Consider the following 6,981-nt stretch of genomic DNA (forward strand, 5'->3'; position numbering starts at 1 on the left):
TCCACCCCCCCCGCCCCACCCCACCCCCGGTTTAAAATAAGACTTGTCATACTCGGTATTTGCAAGGTGATTTCTCCTTGCGGACCACTGCGGCGCGAAGGAGACTGCCGAGAAAGGCAAGTCCCCCCGGGCTGGGGGGGCGGCCCGGCTCTGCCACCTGGCGGGGACAGCGCGCAGCACCGCCCGGCCTGTGGCCGAAGCGGGGGGGCAACACCCCCGGTCTTCCCTCGGGCTGGAGGCTCGTGGCAGTGGGAAGGGGAAGGGTAAAAGGGAAGGGAAGGGCAGAAAGTTCTGGTCTGAGAAAAACTTTTTTTAAAAAGAAGTTCTGGCCTTCCATAAAGGGAAGGGCAGGGTAAAAAGTTTTGGTCTGAATAAACTTTTCGCCCAAGTCCGATAAGCAGAGCACGTGTTTCATTATGGCAGGGCTTTTGGGCTGTTTGCCGGTTTTCACCTCTATGCATTTTCCAGTGGAGGTGAGGGAAAAACGTTTCGCATCTGTAGATTACTTAGAGAGCAAAGTGTCTTTCTTCATCGCCGTCAGTGGACTCACCAGCCCCAAGAGTCGGCAGAGCACAGGCTGAAAATCACCGCTGTGAAGTTTTGCAGACACAGCTTCAGTTACAAAAATTGCCCGTCCTGCCTGGTCGATGGCCCGGTCTAGAGCTTGAATGAACGTCTGTTGTGATGGCACAGGAATCTCTGCCATCAGCTTCTCTTCTGAAATGAAAATGTTTAGACATGTTCCCCTTCTGCAGAGGATGGAAAGGATGTTAAGTCGTACACATCCCTGCTAAGAAAGGGAGAAGTGTTGATTCATGCTTCCAAGTCATGCATTTCAAAACTATGTGGGCTTCAAGATGTGAAGCGTGACTGTGAAGGCACCGTCGGGCTAGCCCCAACAAAGTAAATAATGGTTTACTTTGTGAGTAAGGACAACTACCTGTAGGGTTTCCAAGGGCAGGACCAGAAGGATGTGTCTGTCCTGGGGTATGCATGGGTAGCCACACTCAGGTAGCTGCGTATGTGATAATCTCTTGTACAGATGAGCTGGCATGAGCCAGTTTGTATGCTGTTATACAGAAAAATACCCATCCAAAAGTATTTGCACTGCTCAAAATACACCTGTGCAGATCCATCAGTGTAAAACTAACCCCACTTGTAGAGAAGGAGCAGCGGAGAAAATGTAACCAACTTTCACAGATGCTTTATTTTTTATATCCTTTTCTTTCAGGTTGCCCAAGAAAAACAAAAATTGAGAAGCTAAATTAGTCTCTGCTATATTTCCACTGAAGAGCACAGAGTTTTGCCAAAGATACTTGCCAGAGAAAAAGATCCTATGCGAACAGAGCATGAAAATCGCATTTTCAAACACAAAGACCCAGGTGATATAAAAGCTGGTGACAGCACAATTTAAACTGCCTGCTAATTGATTATTGTGGTGCTAAGAATTTGCATCATCTCCTTTTGAAGGCAACTGACAACATTTGTGGTAGTTAGTGCAAGTGGGTTCAAGCCCCAAATACGCATTTTATTGTATTCCGTGTGTTAAAGTCATTCCCTAAGTGGCTTCTGTAAAAGCCAGCAGAAACCCTGGCAGAAGGTCCTTGGCTGAGAAGTCAAGAGTCTAGAAACAGGAAAGGATTGCCACAATGGAAACTACCCAAACCTCTTTTACATGGGGCGCTCACGTACGGCAAAAGCTGCTCTAGTTTCTGATGGTGAGTCCTGCTGGCTTTTGAGGAGGGTAAAGCTTCCCTTCCTACTGGAAACACTCAAAAAACAGGATGAGGTTATTTCACTTCCCCAATTGTAATCTGTCACTGGTTATCACAGTGGATCCAATGAGGTGTCTGGGCACGGAAGAGCTGTGGGAGTTTTCGAACGTCTCCTATTTTGTCGCAATATTTAAATGAGATACTGCCTTGCAGACTTCTTGCACTGAGGAATTATATATAAATAGCTATATACTCCCTGCCATAGGCACTGGCCAATCTGTGACTCTTGAACAACTTTTGCATCACTTCTGAGTAGTTCAGATACAACTCTCATAATAACATTACATCATGCAATTGGCAACAGGGTTGTCTAGCACCAGGATGGCTGGTGCCTTCATTCAAATCCCCAGCCAAAGGGGAAAGCCGAGAGTGACTTTGCCCAGCCACCCTGCACCGCAGCTGCGTGCCCAGGCTTCAGGCTGGAGCGGGCTCTGTGGATCGCTGGTGAGCTGCTGTCACGTCCTCTCTGCAAACCACCCCACAGCTCTCCTGGGAGCAGTGAGGCATATAGCGTGCGGTTTGTGGCTCTTGCCCATTTGCAGATTTCAGTAAGCTGCTTGTAGACTTTGGGAGGTTGGCCACCTCCACAGCCTCCAGAAAATTACTGTGGAACAGGTATTAGTGTGGATTAAGTATGCTGTGACAGGCTTACAGCATCAAAGTCATCAGTCTGAATAGGAAAATACTCAGCCAAGTCACCTTTAAGAGGCATTATATAATGCATTTTGAATTTCCATTAAAGCTAGAACACCCAAAGTAGGGTAACGTGTATTTTATTTTAAAAGACGTTTTAGCTAAGCACGTTTCAACCTTAAGTAAATAAACTGCAGATTATCTCCTTTATCTTCTTGGAAGTCAGCCGTACTGAATGTGTGTATTTTTAAAAATCTATCGCTTTCAAGAAATGCTTCCCCACAAGGCTATATCTACCACCCCAGTGCTTTCACTCGACAGTTATATGAAGCTGATATCTACAGCATATGCTTTTGTTCATGCTACGTATTCAAATACAAAGGCGTGGTTAAATTCTGATGTCCTTTTTGAGGGGAAGACTGGGGAAAACATCTGCCTCTTGATGGAAGCCATCTGGTATAACCAGACATGAAGTCAAGCATTTTAACACAGTGTGTTCCTTAGAATTATACTTACTTAAGAGAATTACAGATTCTTCCCCTAATGTTCTCATCACATACCATCTCAGGGATTTTCCCTTGCACCTACCTAGGATTGATCAGTGCAATTATTTTGTAAAGCTTTGTCTCAATGCAATCAAAGTAACCAGAAACAATAATAATTATTATGTAGATTTCTGTTGTTATTCTCCTGGGTAAGCTTTTCAGCTGCACAATTACAGGTGCAGAGAAAATCACAAAATAGTTTCCGCGGAAGGAGGGGCTGCAGAAGTTTTCTGAGATCAGCAGTACTGTAGAAGCTGCAGCACACTCTCGGTTTGCTCCAGAGATAAGAGTTAATGTATCAGGGTTGGTAAGGTGAGGTGAGCTCATCTTACTTCATCCCTTACCTGTTAACATCGCCAATTCTAGCCCTGTGTGGCCATGCAGTGTCAGACTTCAGTCACTCAATTCTTACATGCATCAAACCTGCCAGTGAGGGATCAGATATTGTCTATCCTTATCTATCCAAGGAGGTCTGGTAGGACAGATACGATGTTGAAATATACAAAAGCTGTGTGGTAGGCCAGTTTTCAAGAAAATGGCAGGTGTTCAGAAAGCTGCATGACCCTAAATGTAAGTCTTCGGGTGAGGGAGACCAGCAAGCAGAAGGAAAACAGAGTAACCATTTGTAGGGCAAACAAAGCCACATCATTTTTGTGACATGGTTCTGCTCTGCTGCCAAGACCATCATCTCCACATACAATAAGGGGACATTCAGTACCAACAAACACAGTTTGTTTAACTGAGCTAATCTTCAAACACGGGGCAAGATTACACTCGGGGAATGTGGAGAAAATTTGCATTCTTTTCTGGTTTCCTTAAAGAGGTTATTCCCTACGGCAGAAATGGAAAAAAAAGATACTGCATGAATATGAAGCTGGTCCCTGGTGCTTCATGTTATGCTAGGAGTATCCTATCACCAGTTACCCACTCACTAGTGGTTTGCCCAGGGGTCAATACCAGGGCCAATACTGTTTAACATCTTCATTAATGACCTTGACGATGGGGCAGAGTGCTCGTTCAGCAAGTTTGCAGGTGATACAAAGCTGGGAGGAGTGGGTGACAGGCTAAATGGTTGTGCTGCTATCCGGAGGGACTTTGACAGCCTGGAGAAATGGGCAGAGAGGAACCTCATGAAGTTCAAGAAAAGGAAATGGCAAGTCCTGCCCCTGGGGAGGAACAACCCGTTAATGACCTTGACGATGGGGCAGAGTGCACGTTCAGCAAGTTTGCAGGTGATACAAAGCTGGGAGGAGTGGGTGACAGGCTAAATGGTTGTGCTGCTATCCGGAGGGACTTTGACAGCCTGGAGAAATGGGCAGAGAGGAACCTCATGAAGTTCAAGAAAAGGAAATGGCAAGTCCTGCCCCTGGGGAGGAACAACCCCAGCCACCAGAATGGGCTGGGGGCCAAGTGCCTGGAAAGGAGCCCTGCAGTAAAGGCCCTGGGGACCCTGGTGGACTCCAAGCTCACCATCAACCAGCAAACGTAACCCTTGCAGCAAAGAAGGCGACAGCATCCCATGCGGCATTAGGAAGAGCACTGCCAATAGCTTTGAGGGAGGTGCTCCTTCCCCTGTACTCGGCACGAGTAAGACCACAAGTGGAGTGCTGGGCCCAGTACAAGAGAGGCATGGACATACTGGAGCAAGTGCAGCAAAGGGCCACAAACATTAGTAAAGGGCTTGGAGCATCTCTCAATGAGAAGAGGCTGAGAGAGCTGGGACTGTTCAGCCTGGAGAAAAGAAGGCTCCAGACGGGATTTTACCAACGTGTATAAACATCTGATGGGGCTGGGGGAGGGTTGATAAAGAAGACAGAGCCAGACTCTTGTCAGTGATGCCCTGTGAAAGGACAAGAGGCAACGGGCACAAACTAAAACACAGGAAATTCCACTTAAACACAAGAAAAATCTTTTTGCACTGTAAGGATGGTTGAACACTGGCACAGGTTGCTCAGAGAGGCTGTAGAGTCTCCATCCTTGGAGCTATTCAAAACCCAACCGGACACGGCCCTGAGCAACCTGCTAGTTGCCCTGCTTTGAGCTGCGGAGTTGGGACTAGACGATCTCCAGAGGCCCCTTCCCACCTCAGCTATTGTTTCAGTCTTGACTGTCATGACTACCACTCTTGATGGAACAGCGTTTTGCTAGATTTGGAAGTCTATAAAAGTTTTAACAATAGGGAAAGTCCTCATGAATTCTCCTGCTTTTTGAGGCTCTCTCTTTTCCTTTGCACTCTTGAGGCAGGCCTCAGCCTGCTGCCCCTGAGCAGAACATTGTCAATCCACCCCCCAAAAGAAAGAAGCCTGGGTGCGAGCTAAAAACACCGGTCAGATGAGAGCTGAGGAGACATGCTGCAAGTCAGCACTTCCTGGTGGTGGTCCACGGTGGCCTCATCAGTGGTCACTGGTGGTGTAAACTTCAGTTTTCACGTGCAAAAGGACACGGACATGTTTCTTCAGTGCTGATTATTTTTATTTCAGATGAAGAAATAGCAAATAGAGCAACATATGTAGTAGAGAGATACTACCAGTCTCCACAGTGAGAACTGTGCAGCCTTGTAAAGGAAGGAATAGTACGCAAAAAGGAAACAACTCACCTTTTATGACGTAGCTTTACTGCATGCACACGACAACATTAAAAGAATATTATTAAGAATAATACACACTAGGGAACATAAGAATTAAGGCTGCTAGTCAAAATACAAAAAACAGCTGGGGCTCACATAGCTAACGTTCAGTATCCAGTTTTAAATCTAGTGTTCAGAGTGTGGCCTTATCCTCTACTTATTTCCCACTGTTCAAACCCTGTTAATTGCTTTAATAACAAAATTTCTTGTAAGTAAATCCCTCCAATAAGGGCAAGGTGGTATAACCCCCTCCTCACACACTCCAGGACAGAGTACGTACACACTTTCTTAAAACTGTGGCTGAAGTCACTTGCCTCGGACAAGAACTCGGGAGCAGAAAGAGAATGAGTAAATACCATTCTCCTAAGCAGTGTCCAAATGCCTTCACCATGAAACTGAACTATTCCTCTCGCAGTTCCTTAGTCTCATTCATAACATACCTTCCAACTTCTCTAGCAAGTGAGTGGAGGACTATACAGTCAACAGCCTCCTTTACCATGTAACCTTGAGGCTTCCCAAAAAGCAGCTCCCTTCAGTTCACTGTAGAAGAAAGGGATCTAGAGAACGGATGTGATCACGCAGTGTCGTTATGCCTGTGTACAAGGAGCTGATAAAAGACGCATGGCAACCTTCATTCAAGAATTTCCGTGTCTCTGGTTGCTGGCGATAGCGGCTGCCTCACAACCCAATCTTGTCATGAAGTTGACAGCAACGTCTTGCAGGCCAAATTCCCAACCAGTCCACACTGCTCTTGTTTCAAGGTATCTCTGCTGACATGTTAGGAGGAGGAGAACCTCCTGTTTAGACTGCCTGTAGACCGTGCGCTGTCAGGCTTTCCTGTCCACATTGGCTCCTCCCTGCCAAAATCCTGGCTGCTAGCAAGTCAGTCAAACACTCTCCGGAAAGGACCTCTTGCGAAGCCCCTTGCGGCTGCTGCTCTGAGCTCCTAGGTCCAGACACGTTAACCCTGGGAGTGCCAACGAGGAACAAAGATTTGGTGTGCTCGCTACACGAGTGCTAGAGATGCTGAGGTAGTCGTGCATTCCAGGGGTGCTTATAGCATCTCGCCCCTCCTTGGCACGCTGCACGAGGCTTGGCACGCTGCACGAGGCTTGGCACGCTGCACGAGGCCTCCCTCCTTGGCACGCGAAGAGGTAACTGCGCTCCGTAGGGTGGCTGCGGCGGGTGGGAAGCACGCCCACGGCCTCTTGTGGTGGAAGTGCACGCACACCCCCAGGAACACCTCAGACCTCGGCTCTAGTCGGCCCTGCCGGCCCTGTGGAGAACAGCGGGGCCGTCCCTGTCAGGGTTTGCCTGTGTAGGAGCAGGCAGCGCGCGCTCGGGCTTGCCTGCCCCTGAGCTCAGCGCTGCCGGCCGCCCCCCGCCCCTCCTCCCTGCCCGC

Source organism: Aptenodytes forsteri, unplaced genomic scaffold (genome assembly GCF_000699145.1).
Source record: "Aptenodytes forsteri isolate BGI_AS27 unplaced genomic scaffold, ASM69914v1 Scaffold338, whole genome shotgun sequence".
Classification (NCBI taxonomy): Eukaryota; Metazoa; Chordata; class Aves; order Sphenisciformes; family Spheniscidae; genus Aptenodytes; species Aptenodytes forsteri.